At 41.9% G+C, this 19,096-nt stretch overlaps 1 protein-coding gene across 3 annotated transcripts in view; it reads right to left on the bottom strand.

Moving 5' to 3' along the window:
- rc3h2 (ring finger and CCCH-type domains 2) overlaps positions 1–3,389 on the bottom strand; it is an 81,871-nt gene extending 78,482 nt beyond the window's left edge. For all 3 annotated transcript variants that reach the window (XM_052036943.1, XM_052036946.1, XM_052036944.1), the window contains exon 1: positions 3,198–3,389. The gene's annotated coding sequence lies outside the window, so the exon portion shown is untranslated. The remainder of the gene's footprint in view (positions 1–3,197) is intronic.
- Between the last annotated feature and the right edge of the window lie 15,707 nt (positions 3,390–19,096).

Below are 19,096 nucleotides of genomic sequence, written 5' to 3'. Positions count from 1 at the left end.
GCCACAAATGACAACAGCCTTCAAATACACTGTTAAAATGACAAACATTTATATTTTGGTATGGCGAAGACAAGGAGTGGGGATTTAATGTTGGGGAGAATGGAGGATTATACAAACATTTATGTTTAATGCCATCCACACAGTAAATTCCCACCTGCATTCTCCAGGCATTAGTGAATGGCATTGGTAGCAGTATAATGAATGGTTATTCCCTTCACTAATTGTGGCATATTGAGGGCAGTACAAGCAACATGGACACTTTTGCAAAGAACTAAAATCCTGTACCTTCCTAGACTACAGAAGTATTTCAGATTGTACTAAGTACTACACTTACCAATGAAGACATTAAGGAAGCTAACTATGCATGACTATATTTTTGTTAAAAAATGCAAAAGAATTGGAATGCTGAGGGGATGAAGCTGGCATTTTCAAGGCACAGATGTTTGTAATTTTCTTATATACATTCTATAATGTACAAATAAAATTGGGACAAAAAAAAATCCCATTGCTTAATATCTCTTAAGTCCAGCCTTCAGTCACCTTAACCACATATTATTTCTATCCCCAACCTCAACGTGACTTTGTTCAAAAATAAGAGTCATGAGAAAAAAAAACTGACTAAAACACCTCAACTTGTTTTTTGGTGAAGGTTGAACACAGCAGTATTACAAGTGGTTTGGGAGTACATTTTTTGCACCACATATTACTTTTTTTGAAAGCAATGGTCAAAAATATGTTATCATCCCACCAAATCAAAGTTAAAATAATTAGGCAGATGCAATTTTAAGCAATCCTAGTCAAATAAACCTCATGAGAAAAAATTTTGTAAATATTCCTGACAAACTTTTCCTATTTCAGTTACTTCAGATTCAAAAGGATTACAACATTCAAAATTTGTTTCTAAATGACAAATACCATTCTATGTCACCGAATCATTGTTAAACAAAATTCACACCACTGCAACAGGCTATAATGAGTCAAAGAACCAAGTGTCCCTAGAGAAGCAAGCAGTGAAACAAGAGTTTGCATAGTTAAGAGAGAAAAATTGGGGAGGTTTCTGATGTGGAGTAAAGTACAATCAGATTCTGGGAGGCTACTGTAGGAACCAAATGTAAGATTTGGAGAAATGGCAGACAGGGAGAATGAGGAATGGCCAGGGGGAGATGCAAGGCTGTGATGAGATAAATAAGATTTTGTATTGTTTGTTGGGAACATGGAATTAGCAAAGATCAGTAGTAATGGGACTTAGTACAAGACACAAGTCATATAGTATGTGGACAAATTAGAGTACATATAAAAGATGGGACTCAAGCAACCAGTGAGAAGACAGCACTTGACAGAAATGTGGCTAATGGTTTTATCAGACAGTAGATGGGAAGCTGAGACAGAGATAGTGCCTAGAGTAGAGATGACATTGTGAAGATGAGAACAAGTAGGTATGATGAAGAGGGCTTCATTGATCAGCTGAATGTCTTGTAAAGAAAATTCTTTACCAGGAGATGGGTATTCCACCCATTTGAGCTATAAGCTTATGATTCCTATCTACATCAGTGCTACACTGAATTCATCATAGGAACTACCATGTACATCAGTATTCAGAGCACAAAATTTTTTTTTTCAAAATTGAAATGAAGTCAAGATGCTGGTAACGCTCAGAACAGGCAGTATGGGTGGGGGGTGGGGGGTGGGGGGGTGGGGAAGGAGCGCGCGAGAGAGAGAGAGAGAGAGAGAGAGAGAGAGATTATTTCAGGTGGAAGAGATCAACCCGAGGCATTAACTGTTTCCTTCTATTGATGTTGCCCAATCTGCCGAGTACTTCCAGCATTTTCTGTTTCAAAACCTTTTCAAATTATAAACATAGAACGAATGAAAGCTTTTCACTGTATTTTAATCCTTTAAATCCCACTTTGTTTACTCTACCGTTAGTGATTCTACCGGTTACGTGCCATACAGCAGTAAATATTATTTTCATTCCAAACATAAAAATCTCAATATAGTAGACTTTGAGATACTTTCTCCTAGCCACACCATCAATTGCCGTTCCAAACAAAGCCGCCACAACCTGTTTTGCACGATTAGAAATCTCTTCGGGAAAACATCTCTCCTACATCTCCTTTCGCCAAGATCAAGTGGCATCATGGTGAAAGAGTGGTCACGTTTTAAATGCAAAGCCAAAATATGCAAAATAAATCACAGGAAACATGTGGCAGCTGCCCTTGAAACCAACGGATGCAGAATCTTACAACCTACGCTTTCTTACATCTTTAAGATGGGAAGGGTGTGACTGAATGAAGGAAAGAGCAAATCTTGCGCGGCTAACTAATGCCTTTAACTCAGAAGCAGGCTGTGGTTAGTGCAAAACTTACCGCGCCGGAGCACACCCACCCTTAGATTTAAAAGGAAGAGCACCACTTGCCCTGGCACCGTGCGAATGACAATCTGATTGCAGGCTTGTGTGCGCGGTAGTTGCGCAATTTTACGTGCTCAATGGAAACTAAATTGCGACCACAAGAAGAGGGCGATGTGCTGGTTCCGAGATGCAAGGGCGAGCCTGGGGTCCGGGGGCTGTCGGGCGGGGTGGGGGGGGGGGGGTCCCAAGGGTGACATTGAGAGGGTCGCGGGAGGGGCACCAGCACCCGGCCACCCCTCGGACCAGGGATACCCACCCCCTCCAGTTAGCGCGATTTCACATAGGTAGAGGGATGCCTAGCCCTGACAGATATAAGGCGGCCCCCCCCCCCCCCCCCCCCCCGTTAGGTGTCAGGAGGCAGCAGCAACACACCCTGGGAGCGCTGACACTTGGGGGAAAACATGGCGATTACACTTGTCATCGTGCCCGGGGAAAGGTGGCTCTCCCCCGGGCGGAAGCGCGCCCCGCCGCAAGACTCTCTCCCCGCAACGTTTACAAAGACATCTCCCCCTCGTCTGTCGCGCGTGTAAAAGATTAAAAGATTTTTAAAACGCACAGCCCTGAGGTGCGATTCTCAGCCTAACCTGACATAGCCCAGCGTCCCACCCCCCCCGATCCAGATTGACATCGGGCTACACCAATCACAATCGGACTCTCGCGTGTTTGATGTGCCAACAGCCAATGGGAGGAAGGTTGAGGGCGGGGCTACGCCAATAGTGTTAGGTTGTCTTTGACAGCTGCTTGCGGCCCGGGGGGGGGGGGGGGGGTTAGGTAGAAAACTCTTTACCTTTTCTGTAGGCACTAAGGAGGAGTAACATCCATCTTTCCATCGAAGAAAGAAAAAACTTTTAATAAGTTAACTTCACAGAAGCAATTAATAAATACATGTAAACAGCGGCTTAACCGCGGGTCATAAAAGCCGATGGAAGGTCGAGTCGTTGACGGTGCAACCCTGCTCCGACATTTTGCTCCGTGTCGCGGCGACTCCCCGTTAAAGGATCCCTCCCAGGAAGGCCGCCTCGCTGCCTCTCTCCCGCGTATCCCTCCGCCAACCGTCCCCCTCCCGCACCAATGCCAGCTTCTCCAGGCGCCAGACCGCCTCTGCCGCTCGGCGGACCGCCCCTCCAGACGGGGGCTGCCGTTTTCTGAGGTGACATGAGGTGTTTTTCTCCACCCCCCGCGCCTCAGAGGCGTGCGCTACTTTGTGCGCGGTGGAAGGATTCGGCGGTGGCGGCCGGAATGGGCCGCGTTTTTTTTGAGGCGGAGGCTGCGGCGGTGGGCGGTGAGTGGGGCCGGTGGCGCAGGGAGGGCGGCCGGCCGGTGGGCCGGCGGGATATCTGTCCGTCCGTCCTCGGCTCGGCAGTCGGCGCGGAGCGGAGGCAACGCAACATTCCGTCCTCGTTTGTGTGTGGGCGGCACACCTGTGGAGAGCTTTACTCCCCGCTTCTGGTTAATATCCGAGAACCCGGGGGGTAAATGTGGGGTGAATGTGGGGTGAAGGTGGGGAGGGGGGTGAATGTGGGAAGGTGGGGTGGGGGGTAAAGGTGGGAAGGTGGGGTGGGGGGTAAAGGTGGGAAGGTGGGGTGGGGGGTAAAGGTGGGAAGGTGGGGTGGGGGGTGAAGGTGGGGTGGGGAGGGGGGTGAAGGTGGTGTGGGGGGGGGTAAAGGTGGGGTGGGGAAGGTGGGGGTGTGGGTTTTGGGTAAAAGTGAGGGGAGGGGTGAATTAAAGTGGGGGGTGAGTAGAAGTGAGGGGGTGAATAGTCGGGGGGAGGGGGAGAGGAAAAGTGGGGACAGGTGGTGGGGAGGGTGTGAGAGAACAGGATGGAAGAGGAAAAGTGGGGATTAGGGAGAGGATGGGGGTAGAGGATGAGAAGATGGGGTAGTGTGGGGGTGGGAGGGGGTAAGTGGGCATGGATGGATGGGGTGGGGAGAGGGAGAGTGGGCACAGACGTGGGGTGGGGAGTGTATGAGAAACCCAGGGGTGGGTGGGGGGAATTCAAGTTTATTCTTGTCAGGGACATGCATATATGGGGTATAAACACCATGAAAATGAGCTCTTTGCAGCAGCACGGTACATTACAAATGTAACAAACTTAAATTAACTAATTGTGCATAACTTGCATGTGTGGGAAAAATAACAAAATAAACATGACGTACACACAAACCAGCGTGTAGGGAGTATACAAAAACACGATTGTGGTAACACTGCATGTAGTTTATTTGTACCCTGGATGGAGTGGTATATGTGTGACCTTGGAGAGGGTGTGCACAAACCCTAGGTGGAGTGGGATATACCGAAGAGGTGGGGAGGTGTACGTGACCAAAGGTGGGTTATACGTGGACTCTGAGAGGAATATGCTGTACCAGAACTGGGGGATGGGGAAATGCATACACCCAGGTGGGGCTTTACATTATCCCTGGTAAATGGGTATTAATGGTGTAAGTAAACTGAGAAGGAATTGAACATATGGTCTGGGACAGGTCTGGTGCAAGAATCCCAGTGAGATGCAAGTTAGTATGTGTGCCATAGGGAACAGATAGGTGGGGGGGACATGTTGCATATGCTATAGGGAGGGGGGGAAATATGCAAGAGCAATTTTACAATTGAGAATTCACAGAGCCAAGCCTGTTTACTGGTGAAGGAGGAATTGTTGGACATTGGATCACAGGAGATGCTCAGACAGTTGATTTTGGTCTTGTAGAAGGTGTGGATTAGGTAGATGATGGGGCATGATGGCCAGGCAGATGTGAATCAGATGATCATTTATGGTGGTGGGGTGTTCTAGGTGGATTATCTTTTTGGGGGGGGGGGGGGTAAGCAGACAAGTTGCCACTTAAAAGAAAAAGCACAGTTGGACAGCCAGTAGAGCCTCTGCCTCACAGCTCCCACAAACTGATTTATTTCTGACCTTTGGTGCTGTATGTGTGGAGTTTGCATATTCTCCCTGTGACTGCATGGGTTTCCTCTGAGTGCTCCAGTTTCCTCCCACATCCCAAAGACTTGTGGGTTGGTAGGTTAATTGCTTACTATAAATAACCCCGAGTGTAGGTGGGTTGTAGGAGAATCAGGGTGGAGTTGATGGGCATTTGGGACAGAATAGGTTACAGAGTAAAAGGTGGGGAAATGAGATTTATGAGAATGCTCATGAGAGCTAGCATAGACTCAATGTGCCAAATGGCTTCCTGTGTCATAAGAAAATATGACGTGAAATAAATGGTGATAGGCTTGTGGCTGGTATGTGGGCAATGGTAAATCTGAAAGGGGGTATAAAACAAGGAAAAGTTTATGAAATGCTAGAGTGTAGAATAATGAGAGGTGATTTCATTGAGACAAAATAATGTGAGAGGGGTTGACAAAGACATATTGGAGATTGTAGAACTACTGGGCATAGTCTTAGGGAAAATGGTCAAGCCATTTAATGCTGAGAAGAGGAGACATTTCTTTTGCGTTCTGTACGCCAGAGGACCGAGCATACTTTTCCAGTGCCCTCCCATCCATTACCCTGCTTAAACTGATGATCAACAACAACTCTGCTGTAGTCTTTAAACAGAGCACTTTGTGTTAGCTCAGAAAAATTGGCTTACTGATGGGAACCTTAGGACATTCCATTATGTTAGAGTTGATGCAAATCGATGTTATTTTTCAAAGATGAGATTAATTGGTTTTTGAACAAAGCCATGGAATACTGGAATCAGGCAGGAAAGTCATTTTTAAGTTGGAGGATCATCCATGATCTAATTGAGTGACGCAGGAGTGGCTGCATGACACATTCCAGCTTCTAATTCTTAAGTTCTAACAAGGAGGCATAATCATCAAAACAAAATCCGCACAGAAGCTGCAGAGTAATAATTCATTCCATTGTTCTACGTCTATAAAGTCTACTTTAGCATGTTGCTAATTTATGGTAATTATTGTTATAAATTATAATAATCCTTTGAAAAAAATTGCAGTGTTATTTGGATTATTGTCTGTATATTTTGGCAGCCAATTTGAAGAAAAGGGAAGTGATTGAAAAATTTCAGTAAAACTTGAAATAATAAACTCAGAATTTTGCAGTTTTCATTAGCAGTTTATTTCCAAATAATAATTACGTCATAAAATAATCCTTCGTGTACTGTTAATCTGCAATAAGACATTGTATGCACAGCTGTTGGTGTACACTAGCACCTGGTGCTGGTATGAAAACAAAATACAAATAATATTCAAAGAGCATACATTACAGAGAACAACATCCACAAGGAATAGTTTTGCAATGGTAGTCACATGGAGTTTCAGAAAATAGTGCAAATCAATCGAGTTCAGCTGTTGCACTAAATAATCTCTCGTGACAACACTAAATTACACAAAGTTAACCAAAAGGAGACTTGTACACTATTAGACATCAAACTACAATCTGTAGGTTCTGGAAAATTCTCAATGGATTGGAAAACTATCTCTGTTCAAGGAAGGAGAAAGACAGAAAGCAAGAGCTATCGTCCAACTTGCTTGACATCTTTCATTATTAAAGAAGTAGCAGGATATTGAGAAAATCATGATAATGATTAAGCAGATTGAACATGGTTTTATGAAAGGGGGATCAAATCCCACACCAGGTTCGGGAACAGCTACTTCCCTTCAACCACTTGGTTCTTGAACCAACCGGCACAATTCTACTCACTACAATTTAGCAACACTCTAACCATTTTGATCACTATGCAGTAAAATGGACTTTTTTTTTGTTCTAATTGGGTTCTCTCTTGTAAAAATTGTATATGATTTATGTTTAATTTGTTTTTCTTGTGAATGCTGATGCTATGTGCCTGTGATGCTGCTGCAAGTTTTTCATCCCACCTGTGCATATGTGTACTTGTGCATATAACAATAAATTTGACTTTGACTACTTTAATTTCTTCAAGGATGTAGCCACCAGGATGAATAAAAGGGAACCATTAGATGTGGTATACTTGGACTTCCAAAAGGTATTTAAGAAAGTGTCACTTAAAAGGCTACTGCTACTCATAGATTTGGGTTTAATACATTAGCATAATTGGCTGACAGAAAATAGAGTTGTGATAAATGATTTATTTTCAAGTTGGCAAGCTGTAATTTGGTCCTGGGACCTCAAATATTTATGATCTACATGACTGACTTTAATAAAGGAACCAAAGGTATTGGAGCCAAATTTGGTGATGATGTAAAAATTAGTGGGAAAGTAAGTTATGAGGAGGACACAAGGAATCTGATAAAGACTTAAATAGATTGTAAGTGGGCATAAATTTGACAGATGAGTATAATGTGGGGATTTTCCACTTTGTTAGGAAGATCAGAAAAGCAAAATATTTTTTAAATGGAGAGAGCTAGAATGCTGCAGCTAAGAAAGATCTGGGTGATACACAGAAGGTTAGCATGCAAGTACATCTAGTAATTGGGAAGGGAAATGGATGTTTTGCTACAACTGATCAGTACATCTGGAGTATTGTATGGAGTCTTGGTCTGCATATTTAATTAGGGGTATACTTGTGTTGGAGGCTGTTGATGTAGGTTGATTCCTGGGATCAAGGGGTTATGAGGAATATGAACAGATTGGACAATATCATGGGAATTTAGAAGAATTGGTCTTATTGAAGCATCTAACAGATGAGTGAGCTTGACAAGGTAGATGCTTTTCCCCTCATGGGCGAACTTAGAACTGGGGTACAGCTTCAGAAAATGGAGTTGCCCAATAGAGGAGGAATTCTTGTCTGGGTTGTATAGGCAGATTCATTAAATTATTTCAAGACCCTGTTAGATTTTTGGTCTATAGGGGAATTAACATTTATAGACATTGTATGGGAAAGTTGTGTTGTGGCCAAGATCAGATCAGTCATGAACTTACTTTACCTGTGGCCTTCTGCTCCCATTCGGATGTTCTTATGATGTCTGCCTTCTCTTTCCATGCACCTTCCCAGTGGCACAATAACCTTTGTTCATTTTCTACCTTCTTTAGCTCCTTTCAACAGCTACATCATTTCCATGTACCAGCCCAAAGATTGCCTTGGTTAGCAAATGAGTTGTTGTGTTCAGCATATGGTGACAAATGGTGCTCAAATGAGGAGCAGCAAGTACTGATGGTACAGATAGCACAAGAGGCAGCTGTCCTTGTATCAAAGTCCTTTCCCAGCTCTCTTAAGAAGCACAGAGAGGAGGACTTCAGAGGGGCCAACAGTGAGACTTGTATATACAGTAATAATATATAAGTATTTGTAGTTCTGCCATGGAGTTTCACTACCTTTGATGAAAGTGTTATCAGGGTCTCAAACACAACATCAACACCCTATGGTGTGCCTTGGAGAGCACGTCACCTCCAGTGATAATGCAATAAGTCTTTCTCACTGTAATCTTGTGTATTTCATAATACCTTGTAAAAAGTATTCTGAAAATCTAAGCTTCCAATGTTAATCCAGCTACACATTCAAGAATATAATAAAATTCCTCAAAAAATGTAACAGGTTATTAAGACACGACATTCTCTGGAACCCACACTAAGGTTCTGTAACATCATAGATTTTGCTGTAATAGTCACAGCTAGGCTGTCAGAACTATTGCAGGGTAAATTGGGCAGCAGACTCTGGCATCTGCACATGTGTGATTAAATATCTAAATCTGGAAGTTGTAGTTATAGATACGATGCTGGTTCACTGGTGAGCTGTTGGAAGATTTTGTGCTGAAATCAATGCAAGGATGTGAAGTTACACTACTTACCCACAATACCCCACGTATCTTCATTCCTTTACCTTTGCCAAATGTAAGTACTGGAATTCCCCACTCAGTAGTATAATGGCTCACCTTCAGAATGCCAGGAGCAGTTCAAGAAAGTGATTCACCACCACCTCTGGGGCAACTAGAAATGGATAGTAAATGCTGGCCATACCAACAGCACCTGCATCTGAACAAAAAATGAACAATTAAACAAAAAGCTGGAAAACCTGAGGCTGGTGCATTCCAGTGTGAGTATTTAAATGTATAATATGTAATAATTCCAATTGAATAGTTTTTCTGGCCCTGAAACATCAATTTAGCAAATGTGGATTTGCATACCTTCAGAAGAAAGTTGATGTTGAAGGTTTTTTTTCTAAAAAGTCCTATTTTTTTCTGTGTGTCTCTTTCACTCTTTATCTATTTCTCCCTGCGTTAATTTAGTTTTGTGTACAGAATTAAATGTAATGTATACTTGTGGTTTGGCTTTTGTTTATCTTGGCCATGATACTTCAAAGTGATTTGTTGAAGAGTGTTCTGTTTATCCTATTCACAGATGCCATGGAGGGCTTTCACTGAAACCAGCAGCAGATTAGTGGAAATATCCACTTACTAGTCCAGAAAAAAACTCTTTCGTTAAAAGATGTTTCTTCACCACAGACCAAAGTTCCGCCATTGCCTTCCAGTAACGGGCCCAAAATGCTAGTTAAACTAACGAGCTTATCATTTTCTGGCTCTGACATTTTTTTAGTACTGGCAAATTTCCCAGTTCACAGGCAAATTATCTTGTGAGTGATTTTCCCCATAAGGGCTACTTCTCTACAGAGTTCCAGCTTATTTGTTTGTTTTGTTGAGAAATAATGGATAATTCCAGGTTTTCCAGATTATGTCACATTCCTAGTTAAAAAAACATTGAAGAAATATTTTTGGATGATCATTTCATTTTCCTCTTTTTGCCTTTGCAGTGCCTTCTGCCACACCAGTGCCAAGGGTGGGTGGTCGTCTGGTTTTTCCAGCTTCCCTGGAAAGAAATAATTAGGTTTCCACAATGCCTCCATGGGAGTATGGTTCATAATGCAACTCTCTATAATGAGAGATTGCAGACCCATATCTGTGTCCAGCAATTCTACAACTTCAAAACCATCTTAAATATGATTTCAGTTTGAGGCAAAACAATAAATCATTACAGAGTACTAGTACTGCAAAATATTGCAATACAACTACTATGGGAGGAGAACTGGGCCAGCGGAGATAAAATGGCACTATTTAGCATAAGGGGAAGGTAGTCAAGAGACAAAATACTAAACCAGTTCCACTTTTGAAAAGAAATCTGGTCATTACCACAGTGTTCTCTGTGGGAGCTTGCTATGCACATATTGAATGTCAGGCATCCTACATAACAACAGTGACCATGCTTCAAAGGTATCTCATTGGCTGAAGAGTACCGTAGAACAATACTATGGGACGTCCTAATAAGCAATTTTATATATGTGTGTATGTGTATATCTATAGCTTAAGTTTCTTTTTGAAAAAGGATTGATTAAGATGTACAGTTTTTAACCTGTGGGGGTGAGAAGAGAGATCTGTATTTATAAAGCACCTTTCACAATCTCTGGCAGACTACTCCCCAACAAGTACTTTGTTGCAGTAATGAATTTTGCATCAAAGCAAATGAACACATGGAAGACAATTCTTTGGATGGATTCTGTATGAGTGTCGCATGATTCTTGACTTTATATACACTTTGTTTTGATATTGCTGTTATTTTTTAATAACTTTATAATTTTATATCTTTTTAAATCCTTTTATTTATCTAAGATTTGTTTCTGTCCTAACAATATCAAAAATCTATTTATGCAATGCTGTCCAGAGCCAAATGTTCATTAATTCCAGATTACTAATTCCTGAATTAACCTAATATCACGTGAGTCCCATTAGCCTGCTTCACATGCTGTGTTATTACCTAGATATAGTTGCCTGTGTTTTTCATTCTGTCTCAGTTGCCTTGGATCTGTCAAATTTAACTCCTGAGATTTTGAAATCCCCTGTGATTAGATTACAACTCCCTGCAGCTCTTTCATTTGCTTAAATAACTCGTTATGTGCTTGTTGGTCTTCAGCTGGCAGTTACCCATTAGTACTTGCTTCTCCTTACTATTAATTTTGACACAAATTGCTGCTGTCATCTCCCATTCTATTGTTAGTTAAACCCTTTTGAGATTGTTTATGTCATTCTAAACCAATAATAGTACTCCTCTACAGTGTTTAATATGTCTATCCTTACAAAACTTTTTATAGCTCTTTTGTTCCATCTCAGAGACCTCTTTTGCTTGCAGTTCTCTTCATGAATGCATGTGAAATTACTATTACTATCTTCAATTATTTTACTTCCAAGCCTTTGGCATTGGTGTAATAGTATAAAGCCTTTGGTATGGCATATTTGCATTTGCATTTTAGAAAGGCTTTTGTCAAAATCTCATTTGAAAGACTGGTCAAAAAAAGTAAAAAAAAACAAAGGATCCAAGAAAAGTTGATAAAACTTCTGTGCCTTAATTTCTATGGTTTATGAACAAGTCTAATCCCACCTTCCTGCGCTGGGCCTATAGTACTGCAGGTCATGGCTAAGCTCTTCAGATACACATTAGAGTATCTTTTAAATGAGCTGAGCTTTTCTTTTTTGGCCTCTACCACCCTTTCCAGCAGTGAGTTCCAGACTCCTAGCAACCACAAGGTTAGAAAAATTACTTGTCTCCTATGTAATCCTTCCAACAAATACTCTAAATCTGTTCCCCTGGTTATTGACCCGTCTGCTGAGGTGTTTAATAGATTAATACAAAACCAAAGAGTATGTAGAAAATAATTCCATTGGTTGCAATACCTAGAAATACAGGGTATGGTCTAAAAATTAGAGCCAGCCCTTTCAGGAATAAAATTAGAAAACACTTCTACATGTAGAATGACAGAAGATTGAAACTCACTTTTGCGAATGGAATTGATACTAGGTACCTATTAATTTTATATCTAAAATTGATTGATTTTTATTAGCCATTTTATTAAGGGAAATTGGACAAAGGCTAAAAATCATAGTTAGATCCTACATCATCCACAATCTCATTGAGTGGTGGAACAAGTTCATGGAGCTACATGGCTTCCTTCTCTTCCTATTTGTTTTTAAATAACATAACCTATAAATTGCTGAGTGTTTATTTCAGAATGCATTATGCTGAGTACAAAGTGTTGAGATTAAAAAAAACAACCACAGAATTGTCAGGAAACTGTTTATAATCAGCTTTGAAAGGACGTTCTAGGGAGGTGACTGGGGGAGAGAAGGAAGTGGGAATTCTTGGCAGAGAATTAAAGCTCCTGTTTGATGGGAAGCCAGCTGCATCAGTATTTTGTTGCACCACTATTAGACCATATTTACTAAGAATTATCGTGACCATCAAGGAAAATATAACAACTTCGTGAACCCAGATGTCAATACACATTTCAGTTAAATGGTTCTGTTTCATTTTCCCATCAGCTTGATGTACTGTGGTAGATTGTTTGCTTGGTAACACACACATATCATGTGTGCATACTAAGTAAAATGACTGTTTAAAAATAATTAAAGCATATTGTTGCCCGTTTACTTCACCCTTGGGGTTATTAGTAACATGCTATACATAGATATTAAACAAAAATACCTCTAGATTGATTAAACCTTTAGGTGATTTTTGCAAATATTCTTTACAAAATTGAAATATTTATGTTTACATTGGCAAGCTATACTGAACTAAATAGGAATTGCAATATAGAAATATAAAAGTGAATTTGTTGTGTAAGATTTTTATCAATGAGCGTTTACTGGGAAATGTTGCACAAATACTTCATAGTAAAGAGGTTTAGACTGGAATAATTATGGACATTATCATTGTTTATGGGTAACAATCTCTGGATTCAGTGGGAATTTAAGGATGAACTACTGGATTATGAAACTATCTACTAATAGTTACTAAAGCAATTCAGAAATATGTTACTGATTTGAATAAACAAAGCCTTAAATATTGTATGATACAAGTATGGCATATCTAACTACATCCTCTGGAAGCCATTACTTGGCCACCTTTGGTTTGACATGCCCAAATAATTACACTCAGGAAGTTCTTCAGGAAGCCATTGTTTACCGAATTATGAAAAGGTTAAACATTCCACAGCTAACTGAAATAAAGTAATTCTTTAACCAGAACTGTCAATGATACATTTGAAGTAAACAGTACTGCACAGTGCATTGGTTCTGTATGAAATCTGTAAAAATTGAACAAAATTTTCACACTTTTTCCTTCCCTGGATGCAGTGTTTCTACAGTTGACCTTTGTTGCCAGATATAAATCTTTACTAAACCGCTATGTCCACAAATAACATTTCCCGCACATGTCACTGCAAGAATATTAAAGATACTCTCAGTCCTAACAACAACATAGTTTTATTTCCTCTGCCAGTATTTAACCCATATCACGATGTGGGATGGTACCTTCTGCATTGTTCTGAAGGCTAACGTGACAATTTTTTGGAAATATTTTTCTCGTACCAGAGGCTGCATTTTATAATTTTATTTAGAATATTCTGTTTATGTGGCTCATCAGTGGTGGCAACTGAGAAAGAACAATAACTGGGCCAGAGACCGGCACTATGGTGCAGCGGGTAGTACCGCTGCCTCACTACTCCAGCATCTAGGGTTCAGTCCTGATCTCCATTGCTGTTGGGACTTTGTACATTCTCCCTGTGACCATGTGGGTTTCCTCAGGGTGCGCAGGCATCCTCCCACATCCCAAAGACTTGCTGGTTGGTAAATTGATTGCTGTAAGTTACTGAGGTGTAGGTGGTATTTGGTAGAATCAGATTGTTAGGAGAGAAAATGGGTTGTGGAGGGAATGGGATTGATGGGATTGCTTTGAAAGCTGGCATCGACTCAGTGTGCTGAATGGCTTCATGTGTCAAAGAAATATGAGAAAACTTAATGTGGAGGCTAAAAACTCATCACTAACCGTGGTTGTTACAATTGCAACAATATCTAATTTGGTTGCTTCACAGATTCAGTGTTAGACACCACAGAAGCAGGCCCTTCAGCCTAACTTGTCCAGGCCAACCAAAGTGCCTTCCTGAACTAGTCCCATTTGCCTGTATTTGACCTGTATCCCTCTGTCCATGAATGTGTCCAAATGTCTTTAGAAGTTGTACCTGCCTCTACCACCTCCTCCTGCAGCTCATTTCCATATACCCACCACCTGTGTGGAAAACATTGCCTCCCAGATCCTCTTTAAATCTTTCCCCCTCTCACCTTAAATCTCTGCCTTTAGTTTTAGATTCCACTACCCTGGGAAAAAGACGGTGACCATATTTATGTCCCTTCATGAGTTTATAAACCTCTACCTCAGCATCCTTCGCTCCAGGGGAAACAGTGTTAGCCTATTCAGTCTCTCCAGACCCATTAACTTTACTGCACCCTCTCTAGCTTAATCTTATAGCTCTCCATCTTTTTGTGACTACTTTCAGATAGATACCAAGGCCTTTTCGCTTCCCTGCAGCCACTTTTGAAATCACAAAGTCATCTCCTCTGACTTCACTTTTCTGGATTGTCTCCAGCATAATGTGATTGATCAAGTTTGCTCCGTAGAACTCTGGCTGTGCTGCATTGTGCTTGGCTCATTTTCATGCTTGCTGTGACATTCTTCAGAGGATCTTCACAGCTTTGGAACCAACTACATGTTATAAAGCGGTCCTCACTCAAAGCATCCGACTCAATCTGCACTTGATGCAATCCATTCAGCAGTTCGATAAATAGCAAGAGCCTTGATGACAATCAGCTCTACCCCCGGAAATGCAGCCTCAACCTTCCTGTAATGATTGCTACACTCAATCTTTTTTTAAAATATAATTTAGTTATTTTCAGGATATGGACGTGATTGGCAAGACCAAGATTTATGGCACATTCCTAATCGTCTTTAAAAGTTGCTGCCACCACCATGAACCATTGCAGTCCATCTGGTGAAGCTAATCCTATGTTTTCGTTGGGGAGGGAATTCCAGGATTTTGATACAGTGGTGATGAAGAAATGGCAATATTGTTCCAAGTCAGGATGGTGTGGGACTTGGATGGGAATCTGCAGGTAGTGGTGTTCCCTGTAGTTGAAGCCCTTATCTTCTTTGGTGGTGAAAATTCTGGTTTTGGAAGCTGCTGTCAGAGTATCTGAGGTGAGTAACTGGAGCATATTTCATAGGTAGTACATACTGCAGTTATAGTGTGCTGGTAGTGGAGGGAACTAATGTCTGGGGTACTCAAGTGGTCTGTCCTGGATGGTGTTAAGCTTCTTGGCTGTTGTTGGATCCACACTCAGACTAGTGACTTGTGCCTTGTAGATGGTGCAAAGGGTTTGGAATATCAGGAGGCGTGTCATTCACTACAGGACCACCAGCCTCTGACCTGCTCTTGTAGCTATAGTATTTATTTGATTGCTCCAATTGAATTTCTGGTCAATGGTGATTCCCAGGATGTTAATAGTGGGGGTTTAGGTATCCTTGAATATCAAGGATGGCTGGTTAGGTTCTCTTGTTTGGGAGATGTTCATCAGCTGGCATTTTTGTGGTATGGTTGTTATCCACCACTTACCAGCCCAGGCCTGAATGTTTCTAGGTTGTCCTGCATGCAGATGTGAGTTAATTCATTTGATGAGGGGTTGTACGTGAAATTGAAGGTAGCACAATCATCAGTGGATATCCCCACTTCTGAAGTTATGATGGAAGGAAGATCATTGATGAAGCAGCTGAAGATGAAGACACTGCACTGAGGAATGCCTCCAGACATGTCCTGGGGCTGCGCTGATTGCCTCCAACAATCACAACTATCTTCCTTTGATCAAGGTACAACTCCAGCCATTGGAGCGATTTCCTTTTGATGCCCATTGACTTCAATTTTGCTAGGTTTGTTTGAACCACGTTCGGTCAAATGTTGCCTCGATGTCAAGGGCAGACATCCCTCACCTCTGGCTCTTTGGTCCATGTTTAGGCCAAGATTGTGATGAGGTCTGGAGCTGAGGTGTCCTGTTGAAACCCAAACTGGGCATCAGTGAACAGGTTATTCGTGTGTAAGTATCACTTGATAACGTTGACAACACTTTCCACCACTTTGCTGATGATTGATGGCAGGCTGATTGGATTTGTCCTGTCATTTGTGAACAGGACACACCCAGTTAATTTTTCACATAGTCAGGTGGACGTCAGTGCTGTAACTGAACTGGAACAGCTAGGCTAGAAGAACAGCTAGTTCTGGAGTTCGGGTCTTCAGCTGGGATGTTTTCTGGTTCCATAACCTTTGCTGCATCCAGTGCTCTCAGCCATTTCTTCATACCATGTGGAATAAATTGAATTGGCTGAAGATTGGATTCTAAGATGGTGGAAATCTCAGGAAGAAGCCAGCACTTGTGGTTCCACATGGCTGTGACTGCTTTAGCTCTGTCTTTTGCACTTGCTTGTTGTGCACTGCCAGCATTGGGGAAATGTTCTTGGACCTTCCTCCTACTGTTGGCTGCTTAATTGTCCACCTCCACTTCCAAGGGTGGGGGAGTCTGAAACTAGAGGGCATAGGTTTAAGGTGCGAGGGGAGAAATTCAACGAAAAATCGGAGTCATAGAGTAATACAGCATGGAAACAGGCCTTTTGGCACAACTCGTCCAATCCCACCAAGATGCCCATCTAGTCTCATTTGCCTATGTTTTGCCCATATTCCCTCTTTCGATTCCATGGACCTGTCCAAGTGTCTTTTAAATATTGTTATTGTACCTGCCTCAACCACTTCCTTTTGACAGCTTGTTCCACATAGGCACCACCTTCTGCATGAAGAAGTTACCCATTGGGTTCCTTTTAAATATTTCCCTTCCCACCTTAAGCCTATACCCTCTAGGTTTTTATTCCCTTTCCCTGATAAGGATGTGTGTATTCACCCTTTCTTTGCCCCTCATGATCTTATACACCTCGATAAGGCTACTGAGAAAACGGGCAAGTTCTTTACATAGGTGGTGGGTATATGGAAGAAGCTGCCAGGGGAGGTGGTAGAGGCAGATACAATTACAGCACTTCATTTAAAAGTGAGCACTTGGACAGTTACGTGGATAGGAAAGGAATAGAGAGGTATGGGCCAAACGCAGGAAGATGGGATTGGTGTAGAGGCATCTCAGTCAGCATGGATGAGTCAAGCTGAAGGGACTATGGCTGTGCTGTACAACGCTGACTATTCACCACTGGATGAAATGTGACTGCAGAGCTCTGATCTGAAACATTGTTTGTGAGATTACTCAGTTGTCTTCTGCATGCTGTCTAGCACACATGAATCCTGCGGTGCAGCTTCACCAGGTTGGCACCTTATATTTAGGTATTGCCTGCTGCTGTTTCCACATTCTTCCTTGGACCAGGGTTGATAGGGCGAGGGATATGTTGAGCTATGACAATAACAGAATGCAGAGAGATACATTTCTGCTTCTGCTGATGGTCCTTAGCCCCTCAAGGAGACCCCACTTTGAGCTGCTAAGCCTGTTCTGAGTCTATTCCCATTTAGCACAATTATAATGCCAATCAACATGATGGAGAGTGTCCATGGTTTGAAGATGAGACTTTGTCTCCACAAAGACTGTGTGGTAATCACTTCTACCAGTGTTATCTTGGACACATTTATATGCCACAGTTACGCTGGTGAGGGCAAGATCAAGTAAGCTTATCCGTCATTTTGGTCCACTCATTATCATGTCACAGACTCAGTCTGTAGCAATGTTCTTCAGGATGCAGCCAGCTCAGTCACTGGTAGTGCTACCAACATGGGAGTTCTGACTTTGAGTACTTTCTGTGCCCTTGCAACTTCCAGTACTTCAAGCTAAACAATATGCAGATGGAGTACAATTGATCAGCTGAGGGAAGACAGTAATTAGGAAAATGGAAAAGATTTCTCTGCCTATGTTTGACCTGATGCCATGGGGTCTGGAGAAAATGTTGAGGACTCCCAGGGTTGCTTCCTCTGAACTGTATACCACTGTGCCATCCAGCTCTGGTGGGACAGAATATATCCATACAGTCTGATGGAAGAGTCTGGCACATCGTCCACAAGATGATTCTTGGAGGATGGTTGTTGACTGTTGTTTGATTAGTATGTGGTACATTTCCCTAATTTAGACACCAACCCCAGATCTTTGTGAGGAGTAGTTTGGAAGCTTCACTGGGGTTGGAGCAACTTTGCTGTGTCCAATTTCAGTGCTTCACTTCAACTTGGTTAGCTTCTCACCTTGTCTATGGATTTTTGTAGTGATATCACTATTGTCCTAAAACTTATAAAATGGCTCTCTCAAGCTGTTGAAACAAATTATTGACTGTTCCTCTGGTATGCCTGCCTTTGAGGTTTGTGATTAAATCCATTGTTCTGGGATTATCAAATCACTACCAAAGTGATACCTTTGACCATCTTCACTGACTTTTCCAGCTTGTTACGTTGCCCTGCAGATCTCTCTTTCAACCCCATGGCTGCCTCCACATGCACTTCAGTTATCAATACCTTTTAGTCCTGGTATTCTGCTGCAAGATTTAATGAATCTACAAGCAGTGCGTTCTTTATTGAAGGCAGTAACTCAGTAAACTGTAGTATCTGGGTACACCAATGCTTCAAGAATCATACTATGTAATATAAAAACGTGTTCTTAAAGAAACCCTACATGTACATTTATTATAAATCAACCCATATAGGCCAGCAAGATGCCACATTTTACTTTAGCTGTCTAGGACATACAAGCTCTCATATTAACTCCAAAATTCCTAAAACAGTGTATGCATAAAGAAAGAGCAGGCAGGCATTGGACATGGCAGATGGAGTTCAATCTGGAGAAGTGCGAGGTGGTACACTTTGGAAGGACAAACTCCAAGGCGGAGTACAAGGTTAATGGCAGGATTCTGGGTCG

Source organism: Pristis pectinata, chromosome 23, assembly GCF_009764475.1.
Source record: "Pristis pectinata isolate sPriPec2 chromosome 23, sPriPec2.1.pri, whole genome shotgun sequence".
Classification (NCBI taxonomy): Eukaryota; Metazoa; Chordata; class Chondrichthyes; order Rhinopristiformes; family Pristidae; genus Pristis; species Pristis pectinata.
The sequence above is the reverse complement of the archived record's forward strand: the minus strand, read 5'-3'. Positions and strand labels throughout refer to the sequence as shown.